General features: G+C 40.4%; 1 protein-coding gene across 14 annotated transcripts in view; it reads left to right on the forward strand.

The window, feature by feature from the left end:
* Positions 1–16,126, forward strand: part of CREB5 (cAMP responsive element binding protein 5) — a 267,897-nt gene that overhangs the window by 23,526 nt on the left and 228,245 nt on the right. The window contains exons 2-3 of one of the 14 annotated variants that reach the window (XM_041411423.1): positions 1,705–1,794; positions 1,899–2,077. The exons of 12 other annotated variants lie outside the window; for them this stretch is intronic. The gene's annotated coding sequence lies outside the window, so the exon portion shown is untranslated. Of the gene's footprint in view, positions 1–1,390; positions 1,795–1,898; positions 2,078–16,126 lie in introns of those variants that run through there. One more of the 14 variants, XM_041411422.1, reaches the window with a different exon arrangement.

Below are 16,126 nucleotides of genomic sequence, written 5' to 3' on the forward strand. Positions count from 1 at the left end.
TTGTCAGGCAACTGGGTGCATCAACGTGGCAAAGCAGGAGAAGTATATACAAATCCCTACTAACAAGAGAGGTGGAAGAGCTTGCAGACCATCTTCAGGTCTGTTTTTGGAATGAGAAACGTAAAGATTTTCTAGTGGGGATGTTGGAGGCAGGAGAGGGTGGAGAACCAGGGTAGGACCAGCCAACAGTGGGTGAAATCTGCTTCTTTCTCAAGGCCTTTGGGTTTTGTGGAGGCTCTGAAAAAAGCCATGAAGTCATCCTCCACAGGTGGAACTCTTCCCTGCTAGAAACTGTTGACATTTAACAGTAAATTAAGTCTCAACACAAATTTAGTATTTTGTACATTTTAAGGTCCAGCCACCAAAGTAAGGTGCTGTCAGAACAGAGAGTAATGCTGCTGTATTTTCACTAAGTCATGGTAACTCACAGTTGATGAATAACATCTGACTTATATTCTGTCTGAAAAGCTTGTATATGTGCTTCTTTGTTTGTTTATTTTATTTCTCCCCCCAGACCAGCCACAAAAACCCTACCGCTCATCAGTGGAAAACCTTGCACTGTCTGAAGGGGAATTCCATGTACAATTGCCAAAAAAAAAAAAAAAAAAAAAAAATTCAGACGCTGTAGTGAGGGAAAAAAAGGGTTTCTGTTCCTTCTCACCTGCTTCCATGCTTCCTTTCATTCAAGATTTTCAAGCATTATCAGCATTAGAAACTCTGTATGTCCCATTTTGGTTGCATTAATGCTGTAAGGCAGATTTGCATGGATTTCACAGTTTGCTTCAAGCAAGAAAAGAACCTCTGCATGATGGGCAAACGATCACTTAAAATCAAACTCCTGCTGGTCAGTTCCCTGAACCAAGTGGTAGGTGGCACCAGCTTTCCTACAGCCTCAGAATTTGATGGCTGGGCAATCTCTCTGCTGAACTACCAAACTCCTTATTAACTGTAAAAGATTGTGAAGCTGTAATTACAGAGATTGTAAGTAGCTGCAGTGGAAGGTAAAGGTAAAAGAAATTAAGAGTTCAAAGAAAAGAAGTAAAAGACTCAGTGAATCCTTGTGTGTGTGATGACTGAGAAGATTGATTCCCTCAATGGTCAGCTTTTGTTTGTGCAGGACTTGGTTGGGAAAATTTTGACCAACCTAACTGCATTTTAGATTTTGATTAAGATACCCGTGTGATGGTCAACTTTATGGCAAATCAAATTACAGCTACAGATCTGCTGTACAGATCTGTGGAGAAACTCTCAGCTCTCTGCCTCTCCACCACATGTACCTATGATATTTCAAAAAAAAAGGGATTTCTTAAAAAATATTTGCTTTAAGTGAAAGTTGGAAATGGAGGTCTGTTTGGTCTTGCTTGTCCCCACTGGTATGGCTTTTCCAAGTGATGGTTGACAATGCGCTCGGTTTGAATTAGCTGTAACAGAAATCTGGGACCTGCAGGGACCTGAGGCTCTCCATCAAGAATTTGGGCTGTGTTAGCTCAGCTGTTTCCTGATTAGGAGGATGAATCTGTCCTCCCTTTACTGGTACCTGTTGGACAGGGGGAAGGCATATCCCTTGCCCTGCTTGTCCCTGTAACTTTCTCAGTAGGTGGTCTCCCTGGGCTCCCTGCACCTGCACAAGCTGTGCCACATATATCAGGGAATTCCCTCAGCTCTAGGGTCATCAAAATTGCATCTAAACGTGGTGTCCTGCAGTGTTCCCTAACAGAAAACACCAGCTCACCTGAGCAGAAAATCTGTTTGCAAATTCTTGGAGGTCTTCAGAGGTGGCAGCAGTTGTGGTAGGTGGGTGAATATTCTTTCTCTGTAAACTGGACCCAGTTTGGAAGACGGGATGTTGCTTTCTAGCAGACCATGCTCAAGAGAAGACCAGCTCTGTGTTCCCCCAGCAATGCCTTCTGGTGGCCTCCTGTGCTGTGTCTCTTAAGGCTGCTGAAAAAATCTTGGAGGAAACAGCCCCAGGTGAATTGGAAGAAAGGTGAAAGTGAGGAAATGTGATATTTCCCAATCATGATGTTCTCAGCCCCTCCCATGTCTCCAGGATAAAGTTCATTTGCCATAAGATAAGGTACGTTTTCTTATCATGAAAGAATACTTCAGAAAAACTTTGGCTTTAATTTCAAAGCAAAGGAAAAATGCAAATTCAGATCAATCAGAAAGCCAGTGAAGATGTTTTGTGTCAAAAGGCATGTTCTTTTTTTGGCTGTAAACATTGTTACACTGTTTACAATATAATACTGTTGTTTATACTTCTTTTGTCCATTAGAGCAAATTTACTTTCAAGATGATTAAAAGCTTTCAATTTTAAAATATTCTATTTACCTGGTTGTCTAGTGATTGTGATTTCTTTAGGAATAAATTTTTGAGGTTAGGTGATTGTGCTCTGCCAGCTGGATGAAAGACCTTGCAGTAAATCGGTATGGTATTAAATCAGATTGCTGCTGTTTCTGCCACTGAGCTGGGATTCTGCTTGAAGATGCTTGTAATTTCTACATTTCCAAAGGCTTGGAAAAATACTCTCATGAAAAACTAAACGTAGTGGGTAATGAAGGCTAAAATTGTTTATACTAATCACATCAATTGGAAAATAATCTTCACTCAGCAACTCTTCTACCAGCAAATTAAGACAGCAAATGAGTACGCTGGTGCTGGGGATCGGGTTTACTTTCCAGTGAACTTCTAGTGGGCTCTGTATTCTGCCTCAAAACAATGAGTGCATCTTCCCTTCCTTTTTGGGGGCTTTTCTTCTCAGTTATGTGGTTCATGTAACAGACCATAAGTATGTCTATGCTGCAATTTATTGCAGTTTATCCAGCAGAAGTCTGAGTTTGCGGTCTGTGCTATCTGGGCTTCTCTGAGGAGTGACTGCAGAACTCCTGCACATCTGGCTGCACCTCAGTGGTGCCTCTTCACAACATTAAACATAATTTTTGGTTACCTTTTGCAGGTATCTTTAGATAAAAGTTTGAAAACCTGGAGGAACTTCTCGCGTACTTTTCTAAAGAGTAGGAAGGAAGAAAATCACAGCACTTCCAAGAGAAATACGAGCGGGCATTTGCCAGTGTTTAATGCCGTGCAAGCACTCCTCGCACACGCGGAGATGCTCAGCTGCGGCTGGGGCAGCCGGCTCGGCGTGCTGAATTCGCGGGCCCGCTCCGTGCGCCCGCTCGCCAGCAGAGGCTGCTGCCAGCCCGCGCCTGGCGCCGGGAAGGGGCGCGACTCACCCGCCCGCCCGGGCTGCGGCCGGGCACCGGGAGCTCTGGGATGGACGGATGGACGGATGGATGGATGGATGGATGGATGGATGGATGGATGGATGGGCGGGCTCACCCACGGGGTGAGCACAAAACCTGAACCACGCGGTTTCAGAGGCGAATGTTTCCCGCTGTGAAAACACTCTCTTAAGAAAGCCCAATGAAATGGGGCTTAAAAAGGGAGCTGTTGACTTCGCGTGAAGAACTCGGAGCATTTTCCTCCTGTGTACATTTTCAATCTATTCAGCCTTTGCTTTCTGCAGCAATGTTTGGTTTAAAGCAGACTCTCATCTGCCAGTTTGTTTCATGTGTTCAAGCATTCAGTAACCCAAGGGACTCAACATCAGATGTACATAAATCTCTCTAAAGAGCAGTGAGACTATACAGAGAAATGACTTTTGTCAAGATCAAGATGGAAAGGCAACGAATTAGTGTGTTTCTGCTATGGGGCATTAAAACCACTGTTTGCATTAGCAGGGATTCCAATATTTTTGTGATAATATGCTACTCTTTTAAAAAGCCCGAGCATGATAGGTGTCAGTGACTATTTTCGATAGAAAAATAAGAGCTCTGTTGTTTTTGTTTGGGTGGTTTTTTTTTTAATTATTATTATTTTTTTTTTTTTCCCCCCAGGAGTACATGGAGTTTAATCAGCAAGATTTAGATCTTGGGCTTATTCTCTCAGCGTAGTAGTAAATCATTCCTAAATCTCAAGGAGATGTGCCACAAATTCTACTGACTTTCAGTGTAAACCCTCACATCCAACATCATTGATTTAAATATAGGTCTCTTGCCTTTTGAGAATATACCATTTGCTTAAATTGTGTTTATTGTATAGAAGAAGTCAGGATTTTCCTGGTGAATTATAGAAAAATGATAGCCTGACTTACTCTATAAGTGACACCTGTTTAGGAATAATTTGTTAATTGCTACTTCGAGGCTGATTCTTGTGTTCATCAACTGAATAGGTTTAGTTAATATCACATACTAATTTACTGAATAGCTACTCAGTCTAATGCAACACTAATAACATGTAATTACCTGCTGCGGTTACTCCAGTCTCCTTGCAGGGCTCAGCTCTGGGGAGAGAGAAACACGTGGGATAGAGAGGAGGTCATATTCTTCACTGGTGTAAAGTCACATTATTCATTCTTGTCAAGAGATTGCAGTTTGTAAATCTGCCACCCACTTACTTGATTTTGGGAGCCTTTATGTGAAGGAGCTCTGGTGAGGTACAGTCGTGCTTCCTGCAAAGAGGGCTGCCAGACTGCAGTGCTGGTGTTTGCGTAACTGCTCTTTTGAATCATGTAACATCTTCATTTTAGTCCACTTGCAGTCCTAACAGCTGGCCCATGTTGAAAATGATAGAAAATTTTTCTTAGTGAAACAAGGGGAGTTTAATACTTTTTGTGAAGTAATTGTGCATACCTTCTTTCTGTGTCTGGTTTGCAAATGAAATATTATCTGACATTATAGCAGACTGTATATATATATATATATGCATTAATGTACTTTTGGTAACGTTATTTAGTTAGGATACACATAAAATTGTTAACTGTGAATGTGGAACTTCAAAGTGAAGCTGGGCACATGAATGAAAATTGAAGATTCTCTGTTTGGTATACACTGCTCTTACTGTTGTCAGGCGGAGCTGTAAGTGCTCAGTCAGTGAGGGGAAAAAAAATTGCTTCAGATATATGTACTGCTGCTGCAGGCTGGATTTTGGTCTTTGAAAATCTTTATATAATTATAGTGAGGTCTTTTATTGGTGAACATTTAGCTGCTTTGCGCAGTATTTTTTCACAGTGTCTACTATACACACCAGTAACACACACACTGCATAGTGATATGGTTTAGTGCAGGACTTAAATTGTATTCCAATAATGCACAGGAACAGATATCAGTCACTTTATTACAGGAGATAGGTTTGTTTACATTAAAAAAGTGTGCAAGCAAACGTATACCAACAACTATGGCATGTGCAGTATGTACTGGGAGTAACAATCACGGTACTGGTGACTGATTTTGCACTTGCTTGTGGGTCTATGATGGTAATGAATTTGGCTACAACATGGAAAACTGTGAGAGAAAACCTTTTGTTTTATGGCTCTTCCCTTCTATACAATGGATACTACTGGGAAACTGGGAAGGGACCCCTGCTGAAAAAGGGCAGCAGCCACAACAGAGCACGTGTGCATTTCATGTACAGTATTGTGGGTATTAGCATGAGTGGACATCATGTTGCAAGAGAAGCTGCCTTTAGAGAGATAACTATTTACAGGGGTAGTACAGCTTTGGCCATCTCTAAATCCAGGTGCACATAATGCATATGCATATGAGCTGGGTGATCTCACAAGTGAGTTTGGCTTCTTTTGTTTATCTGGGAGAGGCTGGGTTGTTACTCACTCATGACTGGTGACTGGGCTTGGGAGTGCACTGCTGAGATTTGTCTAGTCCATCTTAGCAACTACGTATTTTGCAATTTGAAATACTTTATATTTTTAAAATGTTTAAATTTTTAAAATTTTTTATTTTAATTTGTCTACCTTTGCCTGTTTTCACTATCCGGATTTTGCCTTCCAGACTCCCCACCACCTCCACTCCCTGTGCAAGGCTGGATTTTAACTGAGTACAAGTGTCACATAACTGATGCATATCAAATCTGGAATGACGGTCAAATAGTCTGCCCACTTGTGTCTGGCTGTTTCTTGGGCGTCTTGGATTTCTTAGGATTTAGGGTTGAGTCCCCATGTCCAAAGCAGAAAGTCGCATTGCTTTTTTATTTCAGTTTTCAGCCTCCTACTCTGCTGTGTTTAGGAATAACTGAAACTGGTTCTTACAGTCCTGAAATGCCTCTTCCTTAACATCTTCTACAGTGACAGCAACACTAATACAAGAGTCTGTTCTCATGTCTGGTCCAGTTTACAGTAGGCAAGTCCTTGGTGCTTGTATTTGCTAGCCAATAGATTTGGCAGTTTGCCAGACCTACTTTTATCATCTTAAACTAAGATGCCCTGAATATATATTGCTTCAGCTGGTGCTGATGGATTTTGATCTCTTTGCTCTGCCTTTTTTCTCAGCAATTTTGAATTGGACTACAGTGGTACAACCTCTGATTTAAGTTTTTCCTTTTATTTTGCTATGATGGCTGATCTATTCTCATCCAGTTTCTACAGGCAGAATGCTTTTTTGCAGGGTTGCTGGATTCAGTAGCTCTCCCAAAGCATAACCTCCCCTGCATTTTAGCATGGGGTTTTTTTGTGTTTGGCTCGGCTGTATCTTGTTTTCTAGGTGTTCTTGTCTTTGAAACTTAACCTACACGTTCAGCCAGAGTCCTGCATGACCCACAGTGACTATTCATTCCCAGGGTATTAGATGAAGGAGTCGTGGTGTTGTATTGCATTCAAATCAGTGTCTTGCTCTGCCCTGTTGCCCAGCGGTGGGTGGTACTCCTATGAGTCATCTGCTATAAATGCCAAATGATAGCATCTTTTGCTTCATGATGTTCTTGTTGGCAGCCTTGTGCATCACCAGCACTCGGTCACATTTTTCCTGTCTAATATTGCTGTTCATCACAATTGTGATCGTGTTGCATCTGGCTCCACAGCCCAGCTGCAATCCAGCTAGCTGTTTAATCCAGGGGCACACTTGCAGATACAGCTGATAGTTTTGTGTAGTATTTGTGCACAGGAATATTTTTTTAAGTTATGTGTCCTATATTCTCCTCCTAGAGTGATTTTTTCTGTCCTCAATCACTGCCGATACAACTACATTAGCTATTCACTCACCCCCTTCCCCAGGATTACTGTGGCATTAGTATATAAAGCAGTTCTGTTTCCCACAGTTGTCCATAGTTTGTGTATTTTTTCTCTTTCAGCCTTTCCTGATGCTTTCCAGATCCTGTGCACAGGAGCCGAGTGCCAGCAATCTCAGTTAGTCTCTGTTCTGCCTTCTAAATTCTTCAGATGTGTCTTTATGTACTTAATCTTCACTAGAACTTCTCATTGTTTTGATCCTCTCCCTGTGAAATTCAGCTGCCTGTGTTGTTTGCAGGTACTTACCCGGGGTTAAATTTCTTTTCTTCTATTGATAGTTCTACAAATGCTCTTGCCCTAAGTAATGGTTTTTATCTGTCTAAACTTGAAGTGGATGGCTGTATTCCTCATTCTCTAATACAAGCATCTATTCCTTCTTCATGTCTTGTGGCATCAGGCTGAATTCTTTTTCTACAATGTCTTTTTATTTGAGGCCACAGTACCCATTGTAACTGATTTTTTTTCCACAATGTTTCCAGCATTTTAGACATAATCTTCTTATTAACTTTTCACTATTCACTGTTAAACTAGTGATGGGATAATGTAGTAGAGCTTTTAAAAATTGGTACAAATTCAGGTCCTTCTCCTAAGACTGTGTTTTATATAAAAATCTTAACCTTTTTTTTGGTAGTCTGAATCCCTTCATGGTGCCAGTACTTTCTGTTTCTAAAATCTACGTGAGTCTTTGTTTTTAACTTTCTGGCTATCCCACTAGGCTGGTTGCTGTCATGTTTTTGGCATGTTGCGTACATGGAGGGTTTTGTTCTGAAAGTGAAACTTTTAAACTAAAAGCTAGCCTGCTACTTTTGTCAATGCAAAATGCTACAGAATGCCTCTTTAACTTTCTGAATCTGTGGGACAGTGTTAGTGAAGTCAGTGGGCACCAAACTGTTCTTCATCTCCTGGCCCACAGCTGCAGGGGCGTACCCAACACACTGGCTACACCTGGATGGCCCGGTGCAGGGAAGCTGCAGGGATTTAGGGCAGGGCAGTCTGGGTCTGCCTGACCCACAGTGAACCACACTGATGCAGATCTGTGTGTGTGACAGAGCTACTCAGGTGTCACTGGAATATGTTTCCTGCACTCTGAGTCCTTTGTGGGTGAATTTGATACAACACCAACTAGTCTGCATTGGTCTCATGATAATGATCAAGCAGGAGAGCAGTGCTTGAACCACCAGCCTTACCCCAGAGGCTCACAGGCTCCATGTAAAACCAGGGACTGCTTTTCTCTGTTGGGAGAACAGTTAATCCACTGAATCTGGAAAACCACCCATAGATAATCGAGAGTTGAGAGTGCTGGTGTGTGCTGAAACGTAAGAACTCAGTTGAGAGCTTTGATGAATCAGGGCACTGATGATTACCCAAGGTGCAAACCAGTGGGGAACTGGAACCAGGATGCTTGGGACTTCAGTGGGAACATGGAGGAAACAAATAAATTCACCAGATTTTAAATCTGAATTACAGAGGCAGGTGTGCTAATCCTGCAACTGTCTCACTCTAGTGGCTAGATTGGGGACACCAAACTCTTCTTTCCTGCAAACTTCTGCTTCCTTAAATTTTTGACTTTTAAGCCTATCTCATTCTTAATCTGTTCTAAACAGAATACTTCATGGCCCATAGTCTCTTGTTTCAATTTGTTCTGATACTGATGTTTTCTCTCCTCTGATGTCCCTTTGCTCATGAACCCTGTCAGCAGAGCAGAGAAAATACCACCTCTGCACCTTCTAATGTTAAGAGTTTGAGGTTATGTTAAAAGGTGGCATTTGGCCCCATGCAGCCTCTCACAGCCCACCAACAGGGAGGGGAACTGGAAGGGTAAAATTAAAAAAAAAAACCTTATGAATTGGGATAAAGACAATTTAACAGGAAAAGAAAAAGCTGCACACACAAAGAAAGCAAACCAGGGAATTCAGTCACCACTTCCTATGAGCAGGTAGCTGTTCAGACATCTTCAGGAGAGCAGGGCCCCATCAACCATAATGGTGACTTGGGAAGACGAATGTCATCACTCAGAATGTTCCCGTATTCCTTCTTCTTCCCCCTGCTTTATGCACTGAGCATGGCATCATTTGGGATGGAATATCCCTTGGGTCTGTTGGAATCAGCTGTCCTGGTTGTGTCCCCTCATAACTTCTTGTGCACCCCCAGCCCCCTCCTCAGTGGGGTGGTGTGAGGAGCAGAAGAAGTCTTGACTGTGTCAGCACTGCTCAGCAGTAACTAAAATATCCCTGTATTATCAACACTTTACCCAGAGAGAATCCAAAGCATAGCTTGGTACCAGCTACTATGAATAACATTAACTCTATCCCAGCCAAAACCAGTGCAAAGTTTATTTATGTTAAGCTCTTTAAAAGGAAAAGTAGTAGTAGTAGTTGTTGTTGTTATTATTACAGCATTTTACTGTGAATCTCCTAAAATGTTATAACTATTCCAAATTATTTTAAAACTTTCATTTATCCTGCCTTTGCCAAATCTTAGGACTCATTCTAGATTCAGAGCCAATAACATTATCACTGTTAGTCAGAACTCATTTGGAATGGGGATGTCTTCCATATTGGCCTACACTTCATCATGGCATTGAACTTGGAAGGTCTTTGCCCCTTTTCTCAGCATAGTTTCAAACACATTCATGCCAAAGGGGAACAAGTAATCGGCTAAAAGCAAGTGACCATCATGACTTCTATTTAAGAAGTCATTATGTTAATTTTCCTTGAGGGATTTCCCTTTGGATTGTTCTGTAACTTATTTTTGTAATTAAAAAAAAAAAAAAAGTAATGTTGGCTCAAAAGTTCCCTCACTGGTTATGAAAATGTTGGTATTGCACTTATAGTGAATTTAGTGTGGTTTTTTTTGTTTGTTGGTTTTTTGCTTTGTTTTGGTTGGTTGGTTTGGTTTAGTCTTTTTATGCACCAGAAGAAAGTCAGTATTTTTTGAAATTAAAGACAAATGAAGAAAATGCAAATATTCCCTTGTGCTGGAGTGATATATTTCCGGGGAGAAACCAGGCCAGGAGTGGCTTTCAGACTTCTAAATCTGTTTTATGTGGTGTATAAGAGATTGCTGTCATCACCCAGATGCAGGAAATACCAGTGCTGGGCTTAAGGGGGACAAAATAAACTCGACAATGGACTGAAAAGAAAAATAAACAATTGACCAACCATTTTTATAGCTTGTTTTTTCTCTTGCTTTAACAGTAACATTCACCTTCATTTACCAGAGTTCTGTGAAACATCTGTATCAAGCCTTAAACTTGCTTGACCTTAGTTTAGGTTCAAGGTTCAATATATTCCATGTGCATGGATGATTGTACAAATCCACAAGAGCTCTGTCTCTATGCAAACCTTTTTCCCTGTCCCAGATTTGGCCTCTTTCTCGCTAAATAAATCCAAGGACAACTTTCTCTCTCTGTCTTTCTTTCTCCAAAGATTGCTGCAGGGGTGCCCTTGGGGCTTGCAGGGTGTTACAGGGCTTAGGAATAGAGAGGGAAAGTTACCTTAGAGGATGAGGTCAGCCTACTGTCACAACTGCCCCGGATGGAATCTTTTATAACTTGAAGAATTGAATTTAGAGGCTTCATTTTGCTAAATCTCCCAAAACAAATGGTTCAGCATTTGTATAATTTTTAAATCTGTACTTCTTCTCTCATTTGTAAAATCAGAGAAGATTTCTAAATGGCTCCAAGCAAGTCTCTGAGCTGAACAATTGCTCTCCTCCTGCTGCCTAGCTATATTTCTTCCCAGGGCTTCTGTGGGTTACTTTGCTTAAGAAATAGCTGCCTGTATAGGATACAGAATTTGGGTCTTAAAGAAGAACTTGGTGTCAGCCAAACCATGAGGCTGGAAACAGAAATTAAGTTTTGAATTTGTTATAGTTCCCAGCACAAGCTATATTGATATGATTATCATTTAAACCTATTTAAAAGTAGCTTCTGTATGCAATAGCATACAAGCTCAATTGATATCTCTTGCATATCTGTTATCTGAACACAGATGTACTTTGGGGAAAGAAGGATGAGAAAACATTACTTGTTTTCACTTGTTTTCAGTTTTTCAGTGTCTTAGATACTCTTTGTGCTGGATTGGCCCCATAGCATGAGATACCACGCCTTGGTTGGGGTCCTGCATCATGGTGGTTTTCCACCTGAGGAAGGTCTGCACCTACTCAGCTGGAGGGTTCTGATGTCATTAGAGAGGTCACCATGAGAGGGTGAAGCATTCCTTTCATATGGAATGCTGTAGGGTATTTCCTCCTGCTGATTCCAGCCAGGCCCATGGCCAGGTGGTGTCACTTGGATGAAGTCAGGAGATTGGAGCCAGCCTTCTGCTCCGGTGACAGCAAAACTTGATCCAGTTGCGAAAGAAGTGACCTTTCTTGAACAGTTTCAGAACCTATGACTTTCTCCTTTATCAGTACTTTATGAATAGAATAGCACTCTTCAGACAGGCAGCCAGCATTATTCCAGCTCAGACATCTGTGGCAACACTGGGTGTGGAAGAGTTGTTTTTTCTGACTGGCATCTGAGTGGTGTCTGAGTTAATCCTACAGTCTTCTTTCAAAGCTAGCAGTGAGAAATTGGCAATTCTAGCTCATAATTCCTCTCTTCGCAGTGGAGATGTCTGTATCCAGTGGATAGTGTTCATGTGCATGTTTCTCTTTGTTGACTGTGGAGGAGGTCTGGCATGACTGACTGAGGTGGAGATGCTGAGGAAGTGTAAAGCCAAGATGATTATGTCTGTGTCATACAATCAGAAACCTCTCAGATGGGTGTGGTGGGCAGATTTCTGTCTGGAAGGGGCATATCCCCATCAGATAATTTTGTGTTTAGCTCCACTGAAAGATGTGGCTGCTTAGCTCAAGAGCACTGTTGTGCTGATATTACTTCCACAATGTGAGCTGGTAATCTCTGCCCAGCTCTGCAGTGTGCTGTGTAAACAGCCACATTCCCTCAGAGTCAGCTTTGGGTATTTTGTGTGGCACAGCGTTAGCCCAGGCATAACTTTTTGAGGCCCCAGTAGATTTTCCATACCTGTAGGCATGTTATTAAGCTGAAGGTTTTGCTCTCCAGAGGGCAGGAGTTTTGTTGAAGAAGCACATAAGGGCACTGGTATTTGTTCTTATCCCCAAGTGGAAAACGCCTCCTTGCAGACTGGCAGGAGACAGCTCTTCTCCACTAATGACTTTGATGTCATGAGATGCAGGCCTTATTTATCAACACACCTCTGGGAAACTGTAGATTCCTCCTGCCCTTTCATTCCCCCACAGTCAGTTCAATTTTTCCTTTAAGTAAATGAGCTTGCGAAAGAACTGGGGTTTATGGAAGAGGGTTCATGGAGCTGTGATAAAGCACTTCAGGCTGTAACTTACACTTGTTTCTGAGGCTTCACTTTTATTGCTTGAAAAAATTCTCATATGATCTCATTTTAGAATTGGGTACTTCAAAGGTTGTTCAATCCATGTTCCTTCGAGGCTGCCTATGCAGCCCTATAATTTTTTCCCATGTTCTGTTCTTTTTTTTTTTTTTTTTCCTCCTTTCATCCTTATTAACTGGAAAACACCAAAGGGATTTTCACACACCAAAATGAGTAGTCTTGCAATATTGTAGCCATGCTGCTTTAAAAGTTACTGTAAAATCAGTCCATGGTGGATATGTGTTTGCACGTTCGTGCTCTATTACTGAGTGCCTGAACTAGTCTTGCTAACCAGACTCTGTTATGGTAGATCTGCAGGCAGAACTGTTCTGGTAAAGCCTTCAAAAGGGATTTGATTTAAATTAGAAATAATTGTTTTACCAAAAGTGTTTTATCACACAATTACAGCCTTCCATCAAAAAGCACAAGCTATACAGGCTTTGTGAGAATGATGAAGGTAAGAAAGGATTTTTCCCGGCATATATGTAGTCTTGGTTTTTTTTGCTTTCTCCTCCCTGCTTCCCAAATAGGGAGTCGTATTCAGTAGTGAAATGAACTTGACCTCTCTTGAAATGAGATTGGACTGTTTGAGGCCCATGTTCTCTGGTTGGAAGTTTTGGTGACCTCACTAATGTTGTTCTCTCAACTCCTGCAAAATGGATCTCATTGTCAGTCGCATCACGTGTGTGAACTGAAGAGCTGACCTGGAACTATAAAATTCCCTAAAAAGAGCACTGAGCATGAAACCCCAAAAACTCCAGAATTTTCCTCTGAACTCTGTGACACAAACACCTTCTCCCAAACATTTTTTCACTGTGGTTTCAGTTTCTTTTCACTTTTCTTTTTCAGCAGGAAAATATGAGAATAGGAATGATATTGCCAGAGAAAGATACTAAGAAAAAAAGACAGCAAGTACTTTTTAAAAAAAATGAACTGCTTTCCTTTAGTTTCTTGTTAGTGTTAAGGACCAAAATAACAAACTTTTTTTCCTTTGGTCTGACGTTTGCCAAAGTGATTAATTTCAGTCCTTGTACCTAAGATTGAAGTCTATAGAGAAAAATGTAGAGTCCACTTAAAGAGCTAAGCATTAGTGCTGGAAGAAAGGCAACCTGTGAATAATGCTCACATACAATTGATTGAAATGAAATAAGCTTTCAATGTATTGATCTTTGCTCTTTTATGTTTGTTAGAGCTCAGGTAACACTCAGTGGAATTTTTCCAGGTTAACTTCAAGTAGAAGATGCAGCCTGTATCTCCACATATGTTTTTTGTTATTTGTGAAGTGATACCAAAAGAGACCCTTGTATTTTAGATTGGTTAGTTAGCCCAGATGTTGTTACATGAGTAGAGATATTTTGCTGCTTCTTTTTTTACCATTGTCTACATAAAGGAGATAACTTTTAGGTCAGCCAAGGAAACACGAGATGTATTAGTGTAGTATTAAAGTGCCTTGGAGTTGGACCTTCTAGCAACAAAAAGTTCATAAAGCACTGTGTACTACAGGCAAATGCATGCTATGACGTCATACAAAACCATATAAAATAAATGTTATATATGTAGATGCAAAATGAAGGATCCAAGATCAGAGGCTTCTTCATTTCAGACCAAGGCAGTGCTTGAGAAAGGAGAACATGAAGGAGAAGGAGGCAAGTGTAGCTTACAAGTCTGCTAGAGGAGATGGATGGTAGTGCTTGGAAGGAGATTCATGAAAATTCTGTTTGTTCTTAATGCTCCCCGAATATTTTTTTATTCTCCAGAATGATGCAAAGAATTGTATTGTTTGGATGATCCAAACAAAATGTTTGTTAAATATTTTTTTTGCCTGTTTTGACATATGAGAAGATAACAGCACCTATTTGTAATTGCCACATACTGTCTTGAAAGAAATTCTAGCAGCATTAATATTCAAAAAGCTGTTTGTGGCATTGATAAATGCAAAAGCATTAGTCAGTATCTGTGGCTGTCCATAAAAATAGCTCTTTCTGTGAAGAAAACTTAGCCTTACCTATAAAACTATTGGATACGATGTCACACAAGATTATGACAACTAGAGTATATAGACTTAATGGCTTTCATATCATTAGCAAACACTTGGAAAGGAGTATCCTGCAGTAATATGGCTTTCTGAGAAAATTCCTGACTCCTCAGGTGACTGATTGGAGGCAGATGATACACTGGGAGGATGTGTCAAGTGCTTAGGATCAAAGTGTCTTTCAAAAAGCCTTTCCCAATACTGAAGCCTGCATTCATAATCCCTTCATTGGAGGCAGTCACTGATATGACTGCCCTGTGAAATCTGCCTTTGCTGGGACACTGCCACCTCAATTATGCCTTTATTTTCTGATTATGCTGCCTCTATAGCATAGGTACGGTGAAGTGTACAGAGATCTGGGTAGTTGGTAGAAGACATCTGTAGCATGTTTGCCTTACAGGCATGTAGATGGCAGTAGGTTTAGTGAATCTGTGTAATCTGTGTGTTCTTTGGTTTTTGGTTTTTTGGGTGTTTTTTGGTGTGTGTGGTTTTTTTTTTTTTTTTTTTTTTTTTTTTTTGGTGTACTGGATTATAGGATCTATATTACTAGGGAATGTGAATGCTTACATTTGGATTACTTTCAAAATAAGGCTATGTTTTTCACTGTCCTGGTACAAATCTCAGTGATTTTCTGTTCTTGCAAGGAAGGGAAAAGGAATTATGTATTCATATACTTGCTAGGCCTTCAAAACAGCTTATATATTAAATTCTCTTTTTAGAAATTGAGGCAATTGTATGTTGAAATAGCTTTTAAAGTTTTTTTAAAATTCTGTTTTAAGTTCTCATACAAAGTATTCGTTAGTCATGATTCTCTGTGCCCTAGTTCAAAATGAGATAAATTATATCAATTAAAAATGCAAAAAGCCAGATCAGTCTATGCAGTCCATTCCCAAAATAATGATCTTGTAGTTAATCAGTACATTGTAACTATAAATATATATGTATTTATTTCCTGACTTTGCCACCAACTTTGCACGACTTGTGATAGGTCATGTAAGCTAGAATCTTCTAGAATGAAACTACAAATAAAATATATTTAAAACTTCTTGCAGTTAATTGTTATTGCAAGCATCTTTCAGCTCTGTTAAAAAGAATTAAAATCAGTCTTTAAAAATGTGTTCTTTAGCCTCTTGTCTGTAATTTTGGCATAGTATTACATCTTTGTGTTAGAGAGACTACTGAGAGAAGAATGAACAAAATAATGGGTATGTGTCTGACTTTTCCTTATTTGCTTACTTTCAAAGATAAATATTCCCTAAAGGGATGTAATTGGAAGAGGGTGTGTGCAGCAGGAGTTGAAAATGAAGCCTTTTAAAGTATTTCTGACTGGACGCATAAAAACTGGAGGCGCTCAGTATCACTGCTTGCTCTTGAAAATCTTAGCCAAGATTTTTTCGTTTTTCCCAGAAGAGCTATGGCCAGGATGGCTGAGGCTTGAAAGCTGTGTATTTACATAAGCACAAGTTACAAATCTGTGGTTTTTGGAGCTGTTTGAATTTCACCGCTTTACACTTGCAGTACGTTATAAGTTGCTGTGAGTAGTTCACAGGTTGTGAATGTACAGCCTACAGAGAATTACCCCTCATATTGCCTCCTTCTCGTTAG

This window comes from Onychostruthus taczanowskii, unplaced genomic scaffold (assembly GCF_017590055.1).
Source record: "Onychostruthus taczanowskii isolate IOZ18803 unplaced genomic scaffold, ASM1759005v1 scaffold36, whole genome shotgun sequence".
Taxonomy (NCBI): Eukaryota; Metazoa; Chordata; class Aves; order Passeriformes; family Passeridae; genus Onychostruthus; species Onychostruthus taczanowskii.